Genomic DNA, 25578 nt, shown 5'->3' on the forward strand with positions numbered 1-25578 from the left:
TAATGTTGTCTCAGAGGTAATTTGAACTATACTCATGTTTAAAATTTCTTTTTTTCCTTTTTGCTGTTCCAGTTCACTGATTTCCACTATTCTGTTTCCCAAATTGCTGATCCTTTCTTCTGTCCATTGAATTTGCTGTTGATTCTCTCTAGTGTGTTTTATTTTAATTTCAGTTTTTTTTCAATATGTATATGGTCAATTAATCTATGATATTTAAGGCATGAATAAACAGTGTAGAAAATGCATCTCTTCAATAAATGATGTCAGGAAAACTGGACAGTGATATTCAAAATAATAAAACTAACCCACTTTCTTATACCATATACCAAAGTAAATTCAAGATGGATTAAAGACTTAAATGTAAAACTTGAAACTATAGAATTCCTATAAGAAAACATAGGTGGTATAATCTTTGACATTAGTCTTAGCATTATATTTTTGAATCTGTTTCCCCAGCAAATGGAAACAAAAGCAAAAATAAATGAGACTACACCAAACTAAACAACTTTCACACAGAAGAAAAAACTATGAAAAAATAAAAAGTTGCCTACTGAGTGAGAGAGAATATATGCAAATGATATGTCCAATAGGCATTGATATCCAAAATATATAATTTAAACTACTCAAAAATAATAAAACAATATGATAAAAAATTGACAGAGACCCCAAATAGACATTTTTTTTTGACATAAAGGTAGAAAGAGACACAAAAAAAGACACTCATCATCACTAACCATCAGGGAAATGCAACTCAAAACCATAATGAGATATAACACATGCTTGTCAAAATGGACATTGCCCAAAAAGATAAGCTGGACCATAAGGAAGGCTGAGCACCAAAGAATTAATGGTTTTGAATTGTGGTGCTGGACACTCTTGAGAGTCCCTTGGACAACAAGGAGATCACACCAGTCAATCCTAAAGGAAATCAACCATAAATATTCATTGGGAGGACTGATACTGAAGCTGAAGCTCTAATAATTTGACCTCCTGACTTGAAGAGCCTACTCATTGGAAAAGAAATTGATGCTGGGTAAGATGGAGGGCAGGAGGAGAAGCGGGCAGCAGTGAATGAGATAGTTAGATAGCATCACTGACTCAATGCACATGAGTCTGAGCAAACTCCAGGAGACAGTGAAGGACAAAGAAGCTTGGCGTGCTGCAGGTCATGTGGTTGAGAAAGGTCAGACATGACTTAGTGATTGAACAACAAAGCCAGGATGTGGAGAAAAGAGAACGCTTGTGCACTATTGATGGTAGTATAAATTGGTGGATTCAATATGGAAAACAGTAGGGAGCTTCTTCAAGAAATTAAAAATGGAACTTACTAAAGCAAGCAAAAACACTAATTCAAAAAGTTACAAGCACATCAATGTTTATTGCAGCATTATTCTCAGTAGTCAAGATATGGAAGCAACCTAAGTGTCCATCAATGACTAAAGAAAATATGATAATGTGTTTTGTGCATAGATACAAAACTGAAAATAATGAAAAATAATGAAAATTAATTTTCACCAAAATTAATGAAATCTTTCAATTTGTGACAACATGAGTGAAACTAGAGTGTATCATGCTAAGGGAAATAGGTCAGGCAGAGGAAGACAAATACCATATTATTTTGGGTTTCCCTGGTGGCTCAGCTGGTAAAGAATCTGCCTGCAATGCAAGAGACCTGGGTTTGATCCCCGAGTTGGGAAGATCCCCTGGAGAAGGGAAAGGCTACCCATTCCAGTATTCTGGCCTGGAGATATATAGTCCATGGGGTCATATTATTTTACATTAAGTTAGAACAAATGTATGAATATAAGAAAACAAACAAACAAAATCTTCTCATCAATATAGAGAAAAAAAAATTGGTCAATGCCAGAGAGGAGATGATGGGAAGTTGGGCAAAATAGGTGAAGGAGATTAACAGATACAAACCTCCAGATATAAAATAAAAGAAATAAGTCACAAAGATGTACATAATACAGAATATAATAAATAATAATGTAATCAATTTGTATTGTGACAGATGGTGACTAGATTTTCCCTGGTAATACATGAAAATATGGAATCAATATGTTGTACACCTGAAACTAATATAATATTGTAAGTCAATTATTCTGCATTAAAAATTGATTTTTAAAAACAATGAAATTTTGTGATCACAGTGGCATAAGCTAAGTGACTATTGATGCTTACATACAAAGCAGTAGTGAAAAAAAATTTTGTTCCATTTTGAGGAAATTTTTGAAGGATAATTTAAATATGCTTTAAAGGCACTTGCGACCTATTGACCATCTTAAAAGTATTTTAATGGTCATAGATACTGAAATGGAGAATTTTTACCTAAATCTTCCATTTTTTTAAAACAATTTTTATTGAAGTGTAGTTGATTTACAATGTTGTGTTAGTTTCAGGTGTACAGCAAAGTGAATCAGTTATACATATATATCTGCTCTTTTTTAGATTCCTTTCCCATACAGGTCTGTATAATTTAAAAAAATAATACATTTTCACCAATATATTTTAAATAACTTCAAAGTATTTAAACTTTAAATTCAAGAAATATTTGTTACTATGGCTATCAGAATCATTTTTCCACCATTTTAATGACTTTTAATGAGTCTTTGCAGATATTTACATAGATTTATTTTTTCTCATACCATATAATTGCTGATTCTGTCTTTTATAGTAGATTAATCCTAATAGAATGATATACTTAAATTAAACATTTCAATGCCAAATTTTGAAGTAATCATGCATTATGTTTTCTTATAGATAATGAGAAACTGCTGTCAGTTATAATTTAATAAAGATATATATTTCATTTCTTAGAGTATTTATATGCATTTTATTAATTGAACATTGATTGAGTTTTACTCTGCCCTAGGAAGATACCAAGTACTGAATATGTATGTAAGTATATATGTATATATGTGTGTGTTTATATATATATGCTGCTGCTCCTGCTAAGTCACTTCAGTCGTGTCCGACTCTGTGTGACCCCATAGACAGCAGCCCACCAGGATCCCCCATCCCTGGGATTCTCCAGGCAAGAACACTAGAGTGGGTTGCCAATTATACATATATATATAATTTGTAAAAATATATCATGATTGTTATATACATATATGATTCAAATATAAACAGATAATTGAGAATATGTTAGTGCTATTGAAGATAGCTTACTGTAGTTCTATGAATATAGAAAACAGAACAACTTCCTGAAGGGAATTGAGGGGCAATGCAGAAGTGATGTTTAATGTTTGATCCAAGGGAGAAATGATGAGGACCTACACTTGGATGGTGACAGATGGATGGTAAGAATAGCCTGAATTTGAGAGAAAAGTGTGAGGCAGAATTGACAGCTTTGGTGTCAGAGCATTTGCTGCCAATCACAGTGAAAGTGCTTTATTATAAGAAATACATAATATAAAACATGCATGTTATTGCTAAGTATTGGTATTCTTGGTTTAGCAATTATCTTGAGGTGTTTATTCATTTTTATATAGCTCATGATTAAAGAGAAAGTGAGATTGATAATATTGATAATGGAAATAGGAAATATTTATTTATGCAAAATATTGGAATTTCAGAATCTGTATAGAGGACGACTCTTTCAGAGGAGACTTAGGTCCAGGAAATAGTGGCAGAATCCAAGACTCCTGACTCTGTTGATCTGAGGCATGAAAATTGACTTAAGTCATTTCATTGTGTCACTGAAGTATGCTTATATATTTTTGGAGTAATAGTTATTCCTAATTTATTAGTACCCAGCACACACCACATTTAACTGTGATATATAATAGACCTGTGGTTCGTGAATTTGTACAGGAGATAGGGATCAAGAGCATCTGAATGCAGAGTTCCAAAGAATAGCATGAAGAGATAAGAAAGCCTTCTTCAGCGATCAATGCAAACAAATAGAGGAAAACAACAGAATGGGAAAGACTAGAGATCTCTCCAAGAAAATTAGAGATACCAAGGGAACATTTCATGCAAAGATGGGCTCAATAAAGGACAGAAATGGTATGGACCTAACAGAAGCAGAAGATATTAAGAAGAGGTGGCAAGAATACACAGAAGAAGTGTACAAAAAAGATCTTCACGACCCAGATAATCATGATGATGTGATCACTAATCTAGAGTCAGACATCTTGGAATGTGAAGTCAAGTGGGCCTTAGAAAGCATCACTATGAACAAAGCTAGTGGAGGTGATGGAATTCCAGTTGAGCTATTTCAAATCCTGAAAGATGATGCTGTGAAAGTGCTGCACTCAATACGCCAGCAAGTTTGGAAAACTCAGCAGTGGCCACAGGACTGGAAAAGGTCAGTTTTCATTCCAATCCCAAAGAAAGGCAATGCCAAAGAATGCTCAAACTACCGCACAATTGCACTCATCTCACACGCTAGTAAAGTAATGCTCAAAACTCTCCAAGCCAGGCTTCAGCAATATGTGAACCGTGAACTCCCTGATGTTCAAACTGGTTTTAGGAAAGGCAAAGGAACCAGAGATCAAATTGCCAGCATCCGCTGGATCATCAGAAAAGCAAGAGAGTTCCAGAAAAACATCTATTTCTGCTTTCTTGACTATGCCAAAGCCTTTGACTGTGTGGATCACAATAAACTGTGGAAAATTCTGAAAGAGATGGGAATACCAGACCACCTGACCTGTCTCTTGAGAAATCTGTATGCATGTCAGAAAGCAACAGTTAGAACTGGACATGGAACAACAGACTTGTTACAAATAGGAAAAGGGGTAAGTCAAGGCTGTATATTGTCACCCTGCTTATTTAACTTACATGCAGAGTACATCATGAGAAACGCTGGACTGGAAGAAACACAAGCTGGAATCAAGATTGCTGGGAGAAATATCAATAACCTTAGATATGCAGATGACACCACCCTTATGGCAGAAAGTGAAGAGGAGCTAAAAAGCCTCTTGATGAAAGTGAAAGAGGAGAGTGAAAAAGTTGGCTTAACGCTCAACCTTCAGAAAACGAGGATCATGGCATCTGGTCCCATCACTTCATGGGAAATAGATGGGGAAACAGTGGAAACAGTGTCAGACTTTATTGTTTTGGACTCCAAAATCACTGCAGATGGTGACTGCAGCCATGAAATTAAAAGACACTTACTCCTTGGAAGAAAAGTTTTGACCAACCTAGATAGCATATTCAAAAGCAGAGATATTACTTTGCCGACTAAGGTCCGTCTAGTCAAGGCCATGGTTTTTCCTGTGGTCATGTATGGATGTGAGAGTTGGACTGTGAATAAGGCTGAGCGCCGAAGAATTGATGCTTTTGAACTGTGGTGTTGGAGAAGACTCTTGAGAGTCCCTTGGACTGCAAGGAGATCCAACCAGTCCATTCTGAAGTAGATCAACCCTGGGATTTCTCTGGAAGAGTGATGCTAAAGCTGAAGCTCCAGTACTTTGGACACCTCATGGGAAAAGTTGACTCATTGGAAAAGACTCTGATGCTGGGAGGGATTGGGGGCAGGGGGAGAAGGGGACGACCCAGGATGAGATAGCTGGATGGCAACACAGACTCAATGGATGTGAGTCTGAGTGAGCTCCGGGAGATGGTGATGGACAGGGAGGCCTGGCGTGCTGCGTTTCATGGGGTCGCAAAGAGTCGGACACGACTGAATGACTGAACTGAACTGATCTGAACTGAACTGAAACATTTGATGAGTGAAGACATGCTTCAGAGCGAACCAAAGTAAATTGTGAATGTATCATTTCCATTCACCTACTGTTTTTGAGGGGCTGTAGAAATGTGATCGGTCCCTACTGTAGTACATGATGAAAGAAACAGAATTATACCATTCTTAGATTTTACCTTCTTGTTGAAGAAAAATTGAAAACCAAAAGATGATGCAACAAAATAAATCAGCATCTAAAATAAAATGCATAGCAAACAAGAGATTTTGAAAGCTTAATTTGGAAAGGAAAAGTAACAAGAAATTTAAAACATATATGCACACAGAAAGAGGTCAAATTAGTTTGATGTTTGTAATGACATTAAAGAAATAAGACTGGAATATATCCAACTTAAATTTGTTTTTAACTGTTTTAAATATAACTAAAATGATTGCAATTCTGTAAAGATAAGTAGTTTTTATTTTTAAAAAAGAATGAATTTAAAAAGATAAATAATAGAGCGCTTTTGAATTGAGGTAATCTCAGGTGAAAAAAAAATTTTTTTTCTAGTTTCCAGATCAACATGTTCAGTTTTTTACATAGGCAAAACAGAATGAAATATTTATGAAGATGGGGAAAAATACACCCAAGCAGTGTATCAACACTTACTGCAAGAAGTTCTGTGTCAGCCATGGTGGTCTGTGGGATGTTTTGGAGGCAAGGATGTATGTAGCACCGTGATCAGAGTGAGTGCATTCAGAAGCAGAGTATCCTTCCTGGCTCCAAGTGCACTCCAGTGAGTTGTGTAGATCTGGTCTGCCCCTCTTCGAGTACAGGACAGAATGAGAAATGATTCAGTGTTGTGTCAGACCAGAAATGGCCCTCCCAGATGAGGTTTCAATATACAGATCATCCTGCCTGGGGGTATCTGGGCTGCTTTGATAACAGAATTAAATTGGCCTCTGAAGAAGGTATGATCTGTTGGTAAAAGTATTCACAGAAATGATTTTCCCTCTAGTTCTTCATTTATCAACAAAATGCCAATAGAGATGGAAAATAAAATCATGAAATTACTTATAATCTTCTGAATGAGGCAATTGAGACACTTAGAGTGTTCTTAAAAATGGTATTTTAAATAATGGGCTTCATAGAAAATCCCAAATTAAAAAAGAATTAGAAAATTATCCCATATTTGGAAGTTTGACAATAGGAGAGCAAGTAAAATTGAGAGTCTAGATAAAAAGTTATATGTGGTTGCTGCTGCTGCTGCTAAGTCACTTCAGTCGTGTCCGACTCTGTGCGACCCCAGAGACAACAGCCCACCAGGCTCCCCCGTCCCTGGGATTTTCCAGGCAAGAACACTGGAGTGGGTTGCCATTTCCTTCTTTATGTGGTTAGTGTATGTTATTATGTTTCTAACATTAAAGGAAAAAAAAAAACTTTGAAGTACAGTTACATTTATTTATCTGAGCACTCTCTCTCTCTCTCTTTTCTTTTTTAAAGATGTAAATGCACTTAACCAGCTGGAAAAAGAGCTATAATGTTGCAGATTATATAATTAGTTACACAGATTCCCAGAAGATGCAGAGAGACTTTTAAAGTTAAGAAAATATCCAAGTTAGAAACTTTGGCCACCTGATGTGAAGAGCCGACGCATTGGAAAAAAATCTGATGACTGGAAAGATTGAAGGCAAAAGGAGAAGGGGGTGACAGAGGTTGAGATAGTTGCATAACATCACCAACTCAATGGACTTTAGTAAGCAAACTCCAGGAGATGGGAAAAGACAGGGAACCCTGGCATGCTGCAGTCCATGGGTTGCAAAAAGTAGGACACAACTTAGGGACTAAACGACAACAAAAATATTTAAAGAAAGCAAAATTCACTGAAGAAAAAGTGAATCCTATGTGACTTTTCATTGTCTGCTCATTTATCTCCTTGTTAATATAGGCAGACTTTGGAAGTCTAGTTTTAATGACATAGTTGGTGGCATTTTTAGGCTTTATAGACTTTTGACAGATGGAATCATAAATTTGTTGATTTAATATCCTTAAACCTAAAATATTCCAGATGCAGATGTAACATAATAAGCGTTTATGGCATAGTTAGGATTAGTTATGATGTATTTTAATATTTTTATCCTTATAACTGGATTCATTTTGGATATCAAAATATTGTCATGGTCTGTTATAAAAGGACCTAAATTAATTTGATCAAAGCATCATCTGTCTATATGCAAGTTTAAGAAGGTTTTTCTAATTGATGTGCCAAATTCCACACAGTGTAACTAAATTGCCACAGGAGATTTAAAGCAATTATATGAGCAATCTAGTCAAGACAAAGTTATAATCATCAACAAATATTTATGGAGTGTCCACTGAGTGCCTAGCTTTATATGAATTGCTATAAATCTGTTTTTATATCTGGAAGTAGATTGGGATGAAATGGGAGAGAAGAAAGTACAGAGGGCAAAATTCCCATTAAAAAATGATTTAGATTCTAAGTCTATAAAAAAAGATAAGCTAGGAATTTAAATAAATAAATTCTTATTTATATTTTGATTTATTATATTTTCTGGTAATTCTAAAATAGGACATGTGCCATTTTTTTACAAAGGCTTCTAAGATTAGTTTTTTTTTTTTTTTACTTTAAGGGAGATTATAGCATTCATATAGGTATATTGAGTCATTTTACAGTTAAATTAATTTTTGAGTGAGATATTCCAAAAAAAGAAGAAAAAGGTGATGTGTGTGCTGATTTAGAGGACCTATTGTTATTTTCATTTTTGGTAGAAGAAAACTTCAGACAGGAATGATCATTCTCTTCTTAAAGTTTTTGTCTCATACACATAGATCTCTAAAATAAGATCTTACATTTATGTCTTTTTTTCTGTACAAACTTTTAAAAATATACAGTTAGAAATCCATTTCAAATCATGGCCCATTTATTGCAATGTACACAGATGTTGCTAAGAGACCATGTGATGTGTTGTGATAGTTTCTATTCTACTTCATTCTCTTTATTTTATTTACAAATTCAAAAATACACTGCATTTATTTCGTTACCCACCAATGGGTACTGACACACAATTTGGAAATGATTTTTCTAGAATTTTGAGAATAAGCACAAGAAATAAGAAAAAAATAGACAATGGAAATTGAGCAATAAATGCATGGATCTAAATCCTAAATGCACAATGGAAGTTCTTGTATTCCTAAGAATTGTATTTTACTGCTAGTTATATTTTAAAATTTTCATGGTAACAAACCACTTGTTAATAGACTTCAGTAGGATATTTCAAAATAGTTTGTAAATAAGCACAGCACCTCTACTGGTTAATCTGCATTTTAGTTTTCTCCCTGAAGCCAGGTAAGTTGAGATTAATGAGTTGTAGGGCATCTTTGTACTTCTCTGTATATTAAAATAGGCTGCACTGTGACAGAGTGTACATGTGAATCCATCCATATTGTTCAGTAGAACAGCAAACAGTGCTTCCAGTCTATGGATCACGTTGGCATTTCAGACTGACTGTCCTACTTGTGTGACTCCTTGGTAGCCATCATTAATTCTTTATCCAGAAAGATAAATAAAAATATCAAAATTTTTCCAAGGACACATTTGAATATATTCAATAGCACTATCAAATTAACATTGTTTCCTTTTCTTATAATATATGTACAGGCAATATACACATATATAGATCTTGCATAATGTAATGATTAAAATGACTATAGGAAAGAATTATAAAATGCAACAAGTGTGACCCTTTGAAAGTTGAGTTGAAAATAGATATGGGAGCTATGGCAACCAGATCTAGACTATATGTATTGAATTTCAATTCATTTTGAATAATATTGAAGGAGAAAAAGAGGTCCATAAGTTTGAGAGCATCTCATTTTCCTACAGAACCCATGAATATGAATGTAATATCTTCCTGCTTGAAAACAAAAAGAAAACTGCTGTCAAACCCCACATTTTTTAATTTTAATTTTTTCAAAGGAAATTTATTTTTTATTCTAAAAGATTTACTTTATTTTTCATATTTGTTTCTGATGGTAGCTTTAATTAATGTCATATCACATAGCTCTATGTTAAATCATTATAAAGCACATAATGATAAAATTATAATTATAAAATAATCTCATTTTAAAGTCATCTAAAAAGAAGCATTTTCTAAGCATGGTGGAGGGGAAGTGATGGACAATTTAATGAAGATGGTTAAAGTAATACAAATAGCTTTGGCTACTAAAAAGGCAGATTAATAAAAAATCTTTATATTCTATTTTTTTCTGGAGAATTTGCTAAAGTTTGGATGATTGTAAAAGTTATTTTTGGTTTCTTTTTGTCTGCATTAATTGTCTTTATTTTGACTGTTATGATAATAATAAACAAAATGGAATAATGAGAGCGACTGTATCAGGACAATGATTTCTGGGAAAAAATATGTCTAGGGAATGTAAAGATTCTAGAAATGTAAACTGAGGAAGCCATGGCCTGTAGCATAGATGGAAAAGGTCATGTGTTTAAATGGAATGAAACTTTATTAAATAACAGAGAATCTAAATACTTAAATGTTGTTCGAAGAAAGAATTGTGAAATGAAACAGAAGTTAGATAGCTTAACTGAGGGTGTTTTTGACACCTCCAAGTCCTTACTCCTGAACACATAGAGGGCACAGCAAACAGACTCTGCCCCCAACAGCACAAGCTCTATCCACTGAGATAATTATTAGGAATGATATAAATATATCAAGACTAAAAGGGGAGAGGACAAAGAGTGGTGTGGAACACTAAATCTGTTAAAGGGCTGATTAATATGTGAGAGATTGGGGGCAACCACCAGAAAGAGCAAGACTAAGACAGATTGTATCATGAAAGTGAGACTTATGGTAGTGCAAGAAAAAAGAAGAGATTCAATTGTTATATATATATATATATATATATATATATATATATATATATATATATATATATGAAACCTTTGCAATTTCTCGACTTTTTAAATATATTGTTATTGTTCAGTCACTCAGTCATGTCCGACTCTTTGTGACCTCATGGACTGCAGCATGCCAGGCTTCCCTGTCCTTCAACATCTCCTGGAGTCTACTCAAACTCATGTCCATTGAGTCAGTGATGCCATCCAACCATCTTGACCTCTGTCATCCACTTCTCCTCCTGCCTTCAATGTTTCCCAGCATCAGTGTCTTTTCCAATGTGTTGGCTCTTTGCATCAGGTGACCAAAATATTGGAGCTTTAGCTTCACCATCAGTCCTTCCAATAAATATTCAGGATTGATTTCCTTTATGATTGACAGGTTGATCTTGCAGTCTAAGTGACTCTCAAGAGTCTTCTCCAACCACAGTTCAAAAGCATCAGTTCTTTAGCACTCATCCTTCTTTATGGTTCAACTCTCACATCCATACATGAGTACTGGGAAAACCATAGCTTTGACTAGATGGACCTTTGTTGGCAAAGCAATGTCTCTGCTTTTTAATATGCTGTCTAGGTTGGTCATAGCTTTTCTTCCAAGGAGCAAGTGTCATTTCATTTCATGGCTGTAGCCACTGTCTGTAGTGATTTTGGAGCCCAGTAAAATAAAATCTGTCACAGTTTCCTTTGTTCCCCATCTATTTGCAATGAAATGATGGGACTGGATGCCATGATCTTAGTTTTTGAATGTTGAGTTTTAAGCCAGCTTTTTCCGATCTCCTCTTTTACCTTCATCATGAGGTTCTTTAGTTCCTCTTTGCTCTCTGCCATAAGGTGGTGTCATCTGCATATCTGAAGTTAATGATATTTCTCCCAGCAACCTTGACTCCAGCTTGTGATTGATCCAGCCTAACATTTCACATGATTTACTCTGCATATAAGTTAAATAAGCAAGGTGACAATATACAGCCTTGATGTACTTCTTTCCCAATTTTGAACCAGTCCATTGTTTCATGTCTGGTTCTAACTGTTGCTTCTTGATCTGGATACAAGTTTTGCAGGAGGTAGAAAAGGTGTTCTGGTATTCCCATCTCTTGAAGAATTTTCCACAGTTTGCTGTGATTCACACAGTCAAAGGCTTTAGTGTAGTCAATGAAGCAGAAGTAGATGTTTTTCTGGAATTCTCTAGTTTTTTCTATGATCCAACAGATGTTGGCAATTTTATCTCTGGTTCCTCTGCCTTTTCTAAATCCAACTGGAACATCTGGAAGTTCTTGGTTCACGTACTGGTGAAGACTAGCTTGGAGAATACTGGTATGTGTGTATATATATATATATATATATATATATATATATACACACATATATATATGTGTGTGTGTGTGTGTGTGTGTGTGTGTGTGTGTATGTATTTTAAAAAACCAAAAAACTCAGATCAACTGCATGTAACATGAACAACAAACAACATGTAACAGTAAAGAAAATTGTAGAAACCATTAATTAGAGCCCATTTTGGCACAAAGAGCAGCTGAAAAACAGTGTCCAGAAAAAGGGCAATGGAGTTGGCAATATATGCTAGGTATTTTATTTTGATTTCCATTTATTTTTAAATATTTCAAGTATTTTTGCCAAGTTGTCTGTGATATTCTGAGCAAGATATCTACTAATATGTGTGGCTGAATAATATTTTGCTATTTTCCTTTTTCTCTTGGTACTTACAAGTCACCAATAGAAATGCTCACTCTGTACTTATTAGCTTCTAACAAGTTTGTGATGCATTGAACAGAGAGAATAGAAGTAGTACACATTTCTTTTCTGGTGTTTGACTTCATAGGAGTTTGTGCATACTCAAAAATAAGTATTGTGATTTTGGAAAAAGCAATTTCCCCATACAATTAATAGTTTTCCTCAAGTAGAGAGAAAGAGAAGTGTGGTAGATGGCAAGAAAGAAAATAGGCTACTTGTTTACAGACAAGTATCTCCTAAGAGGCAGCAAGAACCTATGCTGAATATGCAAGACCTTATACAAAATTACAAGGTAAAGATTTTGTGTCTGAAGCATGGGACAGGAACATTATAGAACAAATATATTAGAAAGATAAACTGATAACAATAAAAATAAAAATGGAGATCAGTAATCTATTTCCATCTCTAAAGAGCTGAAATTGCAAAAGATACCATAGTGGTGGTAAAATCCCAGAAACAAGTAAGTCTAAATTTATTAAAAGTTGACTTTTCATTTTTCTTGTCAGATTTGAAGAATGTGAACTCATAGTTGGAAATGAAGTTATAAAAAACAGGTGGCACTAGTGGTAAAGAACTCATTTGCTAAATGAAGGAGACATAAGAGACCCAGGTTCAATCCCTGGATTGGGAAGATTCCTGGAGAAGGGCATGGCAACCCACTCCAGTATTCTTGCCTGGAGAATCCCATGGACAGAAGAGCCTGGCAGGCTACCACCCATACGGTCATTAAGATTTGGACACGACTGAAATGACTTAGCACAATATTGTAAAAGCAACTATATTCCAATAAAAATTAGTTTTAAAAAGTAATATTGTATATCTTTGAGTTTGCTGCGATTCACTCCTATACACCTGCTAAATCTAAGTAGAAAACAAAGCATGATGGATATGGAAAGATGGTGGCTTTTTATCCAAGGAATTAATTTGATTCTGCCCACCTTCAGGGCTTTTGTTGTTAAAATAAACTTGTTCTCTTTAATAGCTCCCTTAAAAAAAATCTTTTATTTTGTATTGGTTAGAGCCAATTAACAATCAATGTTGTGATAGTTTCAGGTAAACAGTGAAAGGACTCAGCCATACACATACATATATCCATTCTTCCCCAAACCTATCTTCAATCCAGGATGCCACATAACATTTAACAGAGTTACAGGTGCTATATAGCAGGTTCTTGTTGGTTATTTATTTTAAGTATAGCAATGTGTTCGTGCCTATCCCAAACTCCCTTCCCTCCATCCTTCTCCCTAGAAACCATAAGCTCATTCTTAAAGTCTGTGATTCTGTTGCTCTTTTATAAGTAATTTAATTTGTATCATTTCTTTCTAGATTCCACATGTAAGGGATGTCATACGATATTTCTCCTTCTCTGACTTCACTCAGTATGACACTCTCTAGGTCTATCCATTTTGCTACAAATAGCATTATCTCATTCTCTTTTATGGCTGAGTAATATTCCATTGTATGTATGTATCACATCTTCTTTGTCCATTTCTCTATTGATGGGCTTTTAGGTTGCTTCCATGTCTTGACAGTTGTAAAATGCTACAGTGAAATATATTGGGGTGTATGTATCCTTCTGGATCGTGTTTTCCTCTGGATTTATGCCCCAGAGTGGGATTGCATGGTCTTATGTTAGTCTATTTTCAGTTTTTAAAGGAATCTCCATGCTATTCTCCATAGTAGCTGTACCAATTTACATTCCCACCAACAGTGTGAGAGGGTTCCCTTCTCTCCATATCCTTCTCAGTATTTATTGTTTGTAGATTTTTTGATTATAGCCATTCTGGCTGGTGTGAGGTTATATCTCATTGCAGTTTTGAGTTATATTTCTCTAATAATTAGTGATATTCAATATCTTTTCATGTGCCTGTTGGCCATCTTATGTCTTCTCTAGAGAAATGTCTGTTTAGGTCTCCCGCTCATTTTTGAGTGGGTGTTTTATTTTGATGCTGTTACACATCATGGGCTCTATGTAAATTTTGGAGATTAATCTTTATTGCTCACATTATTTGCAAATATTTTCTCCTAATCTATATAATGTCTTTTCATTTGTTTATTGTTTCCTTCACTATGCAAAAGTTTTTGAGTTTAAGTAGGTATATTTGTTTGTTTTATTTTTATTTCCATTATTCTGGGAGATGGATCAAGAAAGGTATCTCTGTGCGTTATGTCAGAGTGTTCTGCCTATGTTTTCCTGTAAGATTTTAATAGTGCTTTCCCTCACATTTAGGTCTTTAATCCATTTTGAGCTTATTTTTGTGTATGGAGTTAAAGAATGATCTAATTTAATTTTTTTACATGTAGCTGTCCAGGTTCCCCAGCACCATTTGTGGAAGAGACTGTCTTTGCTGCTGTTTAGTTGGTTCAGTGATATCTGACTCTGTGCTACCCTATGGAATGTAGCCTTCCAGGTTCCTCTCTCCATGGGAATCTCCAGGTAAGAATACTGGAATGGGTTGCCGTTACTTCTCCAGGGAGAGACTGTCTACAATATTGTATATAGACTCACCTCCTTTGTCATATTAATTGTCCATAGGTGCATGGACTTATTTCTGCATTTTCTATTCTGTTGCATTGATTTAGATTTCTATTTTTGTGCCAGTACCATACTGTTTGGATAACTGTAGCTATGTAGTACAGTCTGAAGTCAGGGAGCCTGATTCCTCCAGCTCCATTTCTCTTTCTCAAGATTGCATTGTCTATTTGGGAACTTTTGTGTCTCTATACAAACTGTGAGATTTTATTTTTTTGTTCTAGTTCACAACTACATTTTAAACTTGATTGTTTCAGAGCTTAGATAACTCCTATAAGTGTTTTTATGCACTTATTTCTCATATGACAAACTATGATATAAGTTCAGTTCAGTTCAGTCGCTCAGTCTTGTCTGACTCTTTGCAACCCCATAAATCACAGCACACCAGGCCTCCCAGTCCATCACCAACTCCTGGAGTTCACCCAAACTAATGTGCATCGAGTCGGTGATGCCATCCAGCCATCTCATCTTCTGTCATCCCCTTCTCCTCCTGCCCCCAATCCCTCATTTCATCAGAGACTTTTCCAATGAGCCAACTCTTCACATGAGGTGGACAAAGTATTGGAGTTTCAGCTTTAGCATCAGTCCTTTCAATGAACACCCAGGACTAGTCTCTTTTAGGATGGACTGGTTGGATCTCCTTGCAGTCCAAGGGACTCTCAAGAGTCTTCTCCAACACTACAGTTCAAAAGCATCAATTCTTTGGTGCTCAGCTTTCTTCACAGTCCAACTCTCACATCCATACATGACCACAGGAAAAAACATAGCCTTGCCTTGACAGACATTTGTTGGCAAAGTAATGTCTCTGCTTTTCAATATGCTGTCTAGGTTGGTCATAACTTTCCTTCCAAGGAGTAAGAGTCTTTTAATTTCATGCAATCACCATCTACAGTGATTTTGGAGCCCCAAAAAGAAAGTCTGACATTGTTTCCCCTGTTTCCCCATTTATTTCCCATGAAGTGATAGGACCAGATGCCATGATCTTAGTTTTCTGAATGTTGAGCTTGAAGCCAACTTTTTCACTCTCCTCTTTCACTTTCATCAAGAGGCTTTTTAGTTCCTCTTCACTTTCTGCCATAAGGGTGGTTTCATCTGCATATCTGAGGTGATTGATATTTCTCCCAGCAATCTTCATTTCAACTTGTGCTTCTTTCAGCCCAGCGTTTCTCATGATGTACTCTGCATATAAGTTAAATAAGCAGGGTGACAATATACAGCCTTGACGTACTCCTTTTCCTATTTGGAACCAGTCTGTTATTCGACGTCCAGTTCTAACTGTTACTTCCTGACCTGCATATAGGTTTCTCAAGAGGCAGGTTAGGTGGCCTGGTATTCCCATCTCCTGAAGAATTTTCTACAGTTGATTGTGATCCACACAGTCAAAGGCTTTGACATAGTCAATAAAGCAGAACTAGATGTTTTTTTGGAACTCTCTTGCTTTTTTGATGATCCAGCGGATGTTGGCAATTTGATCTCTGGTTCCTTTGCCTTTTCTAAAAGCAGCTTGAACATCTGGAAGTTCATCGTTCATGTATTGCTGAAGCCTGGCTTGGAGAGTTTTGAGCATTACTTTACTAGCATGTGAGATGAGTTCAACTGTGAAGCACTTTGAGCATTCTTTGGCATTGCCTTTGTTTGAGATTGGAATGAAAACGGACCTTTTCCAGTCCTGAGGCCACTACTGAGTTTTCCAAATTTGCTGGCATAATGAATGCAGAATTTTCACAGCATCATTTTTCAGGATTTGAAATAGCTCAACTGGAATTCCATCACCTCCAGTAGCTTTGTTCATAGTGATGCTTTCTAAGGCCCACTTGACTTCATATTCCAGGTTGTCTAGCTCTAGGTGAATGATCACACCATCATGGTTATCTGGGTCATCAAGATCTTTTTTGTACAGTTCTGTGTATTCTTGCCATCTCTTCTTAATATCTTCCACTGCTGTTAGGTCCATACCATTTCTGTCCTCCATTGAGCCCATCTTTGCATGAAATGTTCCCTTGGTATTTCTAATTTTCTTGAAGAGATCTCTAGTCTTTCCCATTCTGTTGTTTTCCTCTGTTTCTTTGCATTGATGGCTTTGCATTGAGGAAGCCTTTCTTATCTCTCCTTGCTATTCTTTGGAACTCTGCATTCAAATGGGAATATCTTTCCTTTTCTCCTTTGCTTTTCACTTCTCTTCTTTTCATAGCTGTGTAAGGTCTCCTCAGACAACCATTTTGCTTTTTGCATTTCTTTTCCATGGGGATGGTCTTGAGCCCTGTCTCCTGTACAATGTCATGAATCTCTGTCCATAGTTCAGGCACTCTGTCTATCAGATCTAGTCCCTTAAATCTATTTCTCACTTCCACTGCATAATCATTAGAGATTTGATTGAGGTCATACCTGAATGGTCTAGTGGTTTTCCCTACTTTCTTCAATTTAAGTCTGAATTTGGCAATAAGGAGTTCATGATCTGAGCCACAGTCAGATCCCGGTCTTGTTTTTGTTGACTGTATAGAGCTTCTTCATCTTTGGCTGAAAAGAATATAATTCATCTGATTTTGGTGTTGACCATTTGGTGATGTACATGTATAGAGTCTTCTCTTGTGTTATTGGAAGAGGGCGTTTACTATGACCAGTGCATTCTTTTGGCAAAACTCTATTAGCCCTTTGCCCTGCTTTATTTTGTACTCCAAGACCAAATTTGCCTGTTACTCCAGGTGTTTCTTGAATTCCTACTTTTGCATTCCAGTCCCCTATAATGAAAATAACATCGTTTTTTGGGTGTTAGTTCTAAAAGGTCTTGTAGGTCTTCATAGAACCATGATATAAGCGTGCTGGGTAATTTCTAGAGTTTGAATACCTGACACTTCTTAGTTTCTTCTATTTACATGTTTATATGACTGCTGAATTTTGGAAGGGTCAGAGGGGCATAGACATCAGTTAAGTAAACTAAATATATTGTATTATATTAACTATAATTAAGTTACTTGGTTGCTTAGTCATTTCTGACTCTTTGTGACCCCATGGGTCATAGCCTGCCAGGTTCCTCTGTCCATGGGATTTTCTTGGCAAGAATACTGGAGTGGGTTGCCATGCCCTAGTCCAGGTGATTTTTGATTCAGGGAATGAATCCATGTCTTCTGTATCTTCTCCACTGCAGGTGGATTTTTTTCCACTGAACCACTGGGGAAGTAAGTTAATTATTGGGTTTTATTCCATGGCACCCACTCATAACCTTTGAAGAATTTTACCTTTATAAAATTGATTTACATTTCAAATATTTTAACATTTAATGAGCAGTATAACATAGGCATATGAAGACTGTAGCTAATATTGGTTTTCTCTATTTAGTTAGATACTTTCTTATATTAAAAGTATTTAAGATTGTATTAAAGAAGAAGAATAAGTTTATTTCTATGCATAAATGAAACATAGAATGAAGGGAGAAGTATACATGCTTCAGCAGAGACCCAAATGGAATGGAGAAAAACATTGAGGCAATAGAATTGCTCATTCATTTTCTGAGACTTGAGGTCAAATGGAGGCTTCCCAGGTGGCACTAGTGGTAAAAAATCCACCTGACAATGCAGGAGACATAAGAGACATGGATTCAATCCCTGCATCAGGAAGATCCCCTGGAGGAGGGCACAGCAATCCACTCTAGTGTTCTTGCCAGGAGAATCCCATGGACAGAGGAGCCTGGTGGGCTATGGTCCATAGGGTTGCAAAGAGTCAGACATGCCTGGAGTGACTTTGCATGCACTCACAAGATAAGAAGACTGCTGTATTGGATTACTTATTTGTTGTTTTCAGACAGTAGGAAACATATAACAAAATATGAAGTTTTAAATTTAGAACCAATGTATTTTGCAGATTCTCTTACTAAAGACTCAATGTTACATGTAGTTTAAAAAAAGCATTCATTAAATATAAAAAGTTACTATGAAAAAGCCATTTCCTTATTATATAAAAGTATATTATTTCTACCAAGTATAGAAAATATAACAAATTCATTAAAATAAAAGTTTATATTTACTTAAATTTAAGAAAATGAAGTGATTATCTCCAAGACAGTGTACAGAGAAAAAACAAAGTGGTAATCTCTTAGCCCTAAAAATTCTAGATAGTCTCTTTTTCCAAATGAAAGTGAGAATTTACCTTGAAGTATATTAGGAAAAGCATGAGGCTTTTGTGTGTTTGATGTTCCCAAAAAAGCCATAATAAAGGAAAGTTACAATTAAGAAGATGGGGGAGATTATAAGTATTTGATATGATAAAATGAAGGTCATAAATGATTCTGAAAAGTATACTGTCACTTTTCCAGTGACTGAGATTGAAGATGTATTAAAAGGATATGAAGATTTTTACTTTTGGATAATATGGAGAACTTCATATTAACAACTAATAGCTACAGGATATTTGCTGCTGCTACTGCTAAATTGCTTCAGTTGTGTCCAACGCTGTGCGACCCCATAGACGGCAGCCCACCAGGCTCACCCATCCCTGGGATTCTCCAGGCAAGAACACTGGAGTGGGTTGCCATTTTTAGAAGATCTGAAAAAATGAACATTTAGAGAAAATTTCCTTTTGGTCCAGTGGTAAAGACTCTGAATTTCCATTACAGGGGACACATGTTTGATCCCTGGTTGAGGAATTAAAGCCCTCCATGTTGTTCATGTGGGTGAAATAAATAAATAAAATAATGAACATCCATCATGATCACTTCACAATTTATACAAATATTGAATTATTATGTTGTACACCTAAAACTATAATATTGCATGCAAATTATCCCTCAATAAAAAAATTAAAAAAATACCCAACTTTCCAGAAAAGTAGAAACATCATCATTCAACATTAAGAATCAAAAATAAAAGCAAAATTGAAACTCAGAGTGATTTGCTACTGTGAACAGTTTAGCTGTTTTAAAATTTTAGAGGCAGCTTGTATATCCAGGCAATTTTAATTTTAATGAACAGTAGAGATAGGGTTCATTACCTTGAACTATTGGAAAAGAGATCTTGAAACTAAAATCCTTGAAAAAAAAAAAAAAGGAAACTGTAAAGAAAGAATAGAAACAATTCAACATTTAAAACAAACAACAGCAACAAAAAAGCTCACATAGAACTTGTCAGCCTTGGCTCATTCTCTAGGTGGGAAAAAAGTTTTTCTTTTTCAAAGATTTATAAGAACTTGCCTGTCTTCATACAGGATTGTGTTCAAATCTATACTAATGCATCACTGTTGGAAACATAGTATCCTGTTAGTTCTAAACTACCTTTCTTTTGAATACAATCCAATACAATGAAGAAAGCATATTATTTCAGAAGAATTAAGAGTCTGAGGAAATCTCAAATTACAATTTATATGTAAGACTTCCCCAAAACAATTCAGATAATCAGAGTACTTAGGAGGGCTCACAAGTTGCAAGAAAATAGCTAAAAAGCATAGCCAGTACCGAGGGATCTAATGAAGCCAGTTCTTTGAGTCTTACATTTTCTCAAAGAAGAAACCACTCTGAGTGCAAATTGCAATGATTAAGGCTAAAACCAAATAGTATATAGAAACTGTGGAAGCTGAGCAGCAAAGGAAAAAGTGCTTAGGGGAACCCAAAGAACAGGAAAAAGAAAAACAAACATCAAACATCAAATAAATAAACCTTCTGAAAGACAATGCATTTCTTGGGATGCAAGGATTTTGCCCCTTGGTACTGCCTTCTTAGTTACTGAAGGAGCTCAGAGCTGGCAAATGAACACTTCCTAAACCTGGGAAATTCTTAAGAAGCATAAGAAATATAAACTTTCAAATATGCCAAATATCAACCAAAGAACAGGTCAGTGTAACAACAGAGGGACAGCCCTTGACATAGAAAGACAGAACTTCCCATTAAAGTTCATTGGATTCAATCTCACCTCAATAGGAAATTTTTGTGAATAGCTGATCTGGAAAAAGAAAATTATTTCAAAAATGAATAGGAAAAAGAAGTGGCACATAAAGACTTAGAGTGGAAAGAGCAAATGTTTTTGTGAGAGAGATAAGACTAAAGGTAAAAGATAGCCACATTTCTTCCTGGCTAATTTTTAGAAACAACTAAAATTCTCCCCTGAAGAAAATTCATCTTATGTTGAAAAGGCATGATATCTATCTGGAAAAGTTGATTCTAAAGAGTAAAAATGAAGATAATTTCTAGAAATATTACAGGCCATCAGAGGAGACTTCTCTTTCCTATTTTTCAAGGAGTACAAAGCTTTCAGATATCTTTAAGATGATGAGGTTTTTTGATAAAAGACTGAGAAAGTATAATTAAGTTGTAAATTCTTGATAAAGTGAGAGAATTCAGCTCACACTGATACTGAAAAATAAGGGGTGCCTCTTGTACTTCTTAGTAAAGAAGAAAGAAAAAAACAGAAGAAGACATTGGTATGTTCATAGGCTTACTCTCAAGAAGATTGAAATGTTTATGACAGTTTCCATTTTCATGATGAAATATGAGGTAATTATCAGCTCAAATTGGGTACCTTATCATGATAAGGGATGAGGGAGGCTTGAACAGTAAGAAAGAAGGTGAAAATGTCACTGTACAGAAGAAGAATAAAGTTAAGGATGCATCTTTTATAAAAAATGATGCCTAACAGCAGGAGAAGAGGATATTACATGGTATGAAAGAAAGCTTGAAATATCATGCTTCTTACAGAAGTTACAATTCTCTTAATACTCATAATATAGTACTTTATAATAATCATAAAAATCATAAGTAGTACATACATTAAAATGAATTACATTCCACACTCCCAAATCCACAACCCACATGTTCAGATGACCTCCCATTGAATTCAAATGGCAAATGTTAATAGTTTGAAGGTGTCACCTTAAAAAGGATTTTCTACTGATGCATTGATGTAGATACATGTGTATAAATATGTATTACTTATCAATATATTTGTTTCTATCATCTAATTTAGTTTCTTTTACAGCATGTTTTACCTATTTCAGTCTTATAATGGTTCTATGGTACTATAATACAAATATATTATGCTTTACATCCTTTCCTCTTTCCAAAGATTCAAATAGTTGCTAGATTTACTATTAAGATTACAAAAGTGATTTTATGAGCAGTTTGCATATATGTTTACATGTACTGGTGAATTCAATTCAAAAGAGATTGAATTAATGTCATTTTCTGAAATCTGTTAGTTTTAAGTATTTATGTGACATTTATCAGAGTATGCTTAGGTGTGTTCTTTTATTACACTTTTGTAGCATTTCTTGTGAAAATAGCAGATGTTTCGCCTATGTTAATTGATGCAAGATACAAGATAAACTTGATTTTAACTAAGCCTAGTTTAAACTTTTCAAAATCTTCTTAAAAATGTGCATGTGAACTTGACTCTATTCTGAGCACTGACCCTCTTTCTGATGGTAGACCACTGTATTGCTCTTCATACTGTTCATGATGCCAGTTGTCTCACTGTACCTCATGTCTGTGCTGTTCATTGAACCCAGGGTAGGCAAGGCATGAAATAAAAGGCTGGAAGAAGATTCAAAGAGCCATAGGAACAGCAGACACGTTTATTCTTTTTTGGCTGGCACAGTAGACCTAATAGCAGATTAACATAACACAGAATAACTGCACACAACCTCTCTCCTGGCTGACACAGGATCAATAACAGTATTCATGTTATATTCTCTTCTCTCATGGCTGGACCCAACACACAAAGCCATGATGCAACAGTAATGCCACCACTAGGTGGAGGAAGTTTATATATTCCCACAGCACAAAGTAGCCTGTGACCAATAAAACACCTCACAATGTGGATGTAGTGGTATAAATAATCTCAGCTGTTACATAGTCATTATTTATAAACTGTGGGGTGAGAGAGCCTGAACACACCATCTTGGCTAACTTTCTCTCTCCCCACAGTCACCAAAGAATGTCTATAAGATTATTTGGAATAGTGTACCTTCATTCTGAAGAGCAGGCTTGATAAACATATTAACATATAGTACACATATATAATATGTATATAAGTATATATACATTGTATATCATAAATATATATAATATTATGTTTATAATTAGATACAGGAGACAAAAAATTGGACACAAATATTTGTGTATATGTGGAATATATATGATTCAATACAAAAGAAATTGATGAGACTTATTGCTCCCATGAAGGGAACCAGAAAACAAATAAATTTAATTTTACTTTTCATCAACTGCTCTTTTGAAGATTTGCATTTTTAGATATCACATATATGCACTATTTCAATAATAACAATTATAAAGTGCATTGAAGTAAAGTTATGTGGATAACTGAAAGCCTTTGACAAAATTAAACATCCATTTATGATAAAAAACTCTCCAGAAAGCAAGAATAGAAGGAACATTCCTCAACATAATAAAAGCTACATATGACAAACATTATCCTCAATGGTGAAAAATTGAAAGCATTTCCCCTAAAGTCAGGAACAAGACAAGGGTGCCCACTCTCACCACAACTATTCAACATAGTTTTGGAAGTTTTGGCCACAGCAATCAGAGTAGAAAAAGAAATAAAAGGAATCCAGATTGGAAAAGAAGTAAAACTCTCACTGTTTTCAGATGACATGATCCTCTACTTAGAAAACCCTAAAGACTCCACCAGAAAATTACTAGAACTAATCAATGAATATAGTAAAGTTGCAGGATATAAAATCCTGCACAACAGAAAATCAACACACAGAAATCCCTTGCATTCCTATATACTAAGAAAACAGAAAGAGAAATTAAGGAAACAATTCCATTCACCATTGCAATGAAAAGAATAAAATACTTAGGAATATATCTACATAAAGAAACAAAAGACCTATATATAGAAAAGTATAAAACACTGATGAAAGAAATCAAAGAGGACACTAATAGATGGAGAAATATATCATGTTTATGGATCAGAAGAATCAATACAGTGAAAATGAGTATACTACCCAAAGCAATCTACAGATTCAATGCAATCCTTATCAAGCTACCAGTGGTATTTTTCACGGAGCTAGAACAAATAATTTCACAATTTATATGGAAATACCAGAAAGCTCGAATAGCCAAAGCAATCTCGAGAAAGTAGAATGGAACTGGAGGAATCAACCTGCCTGAATTCAAGCTCTACTACAAAGCCACAGTCATCAAGACAGTATGGTACTGGCACAAAGACAGAAATATAGATCAATGGAACAAAATAGAAAGCCCAGAGATAAATCCATGCACCTATGGACACCTTTGCTTTGACAAAGTAGGCAAGAATATACAATGGAGTAAGACAATCTCTTTAACAAGTGGTACTGGGAAAACTGATCAACCACTTGTAAAAGAAAGAAACTAGAACACTTTCTAACACCATACACAAAAATAAACTCAAAATGGATTAAAGATTTACACATAAGACCAGAAACTATAAAACTCCTAGAGGAGAACATAGGCAAAACACTCTCCAACGTAAACCACAGCAGGGTTCTCTATGACCCACCTCCCAGAATATTGGAAATAAAAGCAAAAATAAACAAATGGGACCTAATGAAAATGAAAAGCTTCTGCACAACAAAGGAAACTATAAGCAAGGTGAAAAGACAGCCTTCAGAATGGGAGCAAATAATAGCAAATGAAGCAACTGACAAAGAACTAATCTCAAAAATATACAAGCAACTTATGCAGCTCAATTCCAGAAAAATAAATGACCCAATCAAAAAATGGGCCAAAGAACTAAATAGACATTTCTCCAAAGAAGACATACAGATGGCTAACAAACACATGAAAAGATGCTCCACATCACTCATTATCAGAGAAATGCAAATCAAAACCACAATGAGGTATCATTTCATGCCAGTCAGGATGGCAGCAATCCAAAAGTCTACAAGCAATAAATGCTGGAGAAGGTGTGGAGAAGAGGGAACCCTCCTACACTGTTGGTGGGAATGCAAACTAGTATAGTCATTATGGAGAACAGTGTGGAGATTCCTAAAAAAACTGGAAATAAAATTGCCTTATGACCCAGCAATCCCACTGCTGGACATACAAACCAGAGGAAACCAGAATTGAAAGAGACATGTGTACCCCAATGTTCATCGCAGCTCTGTTCATAATAGCCGGGACATGGAAGCAACCTAGATGTCCATAAGCACATGAATGGATAAGAAAGCTGTGGGACATATACACAATGGAATATTACTCAGCCATTAAAAACAATACATTTCAATCAGTTCTAATAAGGTGGATGAAACTGGAGCCTATTATACAGAGTGCAGTAAGCCAGAAAGAAAAACACCAATACAGTTTACTAATGCATATATATGGAATTTAGAAAGGTGGTAATGATAACCCTGTATGCAAGACAGCAAAAGAGACACAGATGTATAAAACAGTCTTTTGGACTCTGTGGGAGAGGGTGAGGGTGGGATGATTTGGGAGAATGGCATTGAAACATGTATAATATCATATATGAAATGAATCACCAGTCTAGGTTTGATGCATGATACAGGATGCTTGGGGCTGGTGCACTTGGATGACCCAGAGGGATGATACGGGGAGGGAGGTGGGAGGGGGGTTCAGGATGGGGAACACATGTATACCAGTGGCAGATTCAAGTCAATGTATGGTAAAACCAATACAATATTGTAAAGTAATTAGCATCCAATTAAAATAAATAAATTTATATTAACAAGAATACAATTTCTAACCTCTTGTCTGTTTTTATTTCAAAATATAATAGTATCAACAAAAGAAC

This window comes from Capricornis sumatraensis, chromosome 17 (assembly GCF_032405125.1).
Source record: "Capricornis sumatraensis isolate serow.1 chromosome 17, serow.2, whole genome shotgun sequence".
In the NCBI taxonomy this organism is placed as follows: Eukaryota; Metazoa; Chordata; class Mammalia; order Artiodactyla; family Bovidae; genus Capricornis; species Capricornis sumatraensis.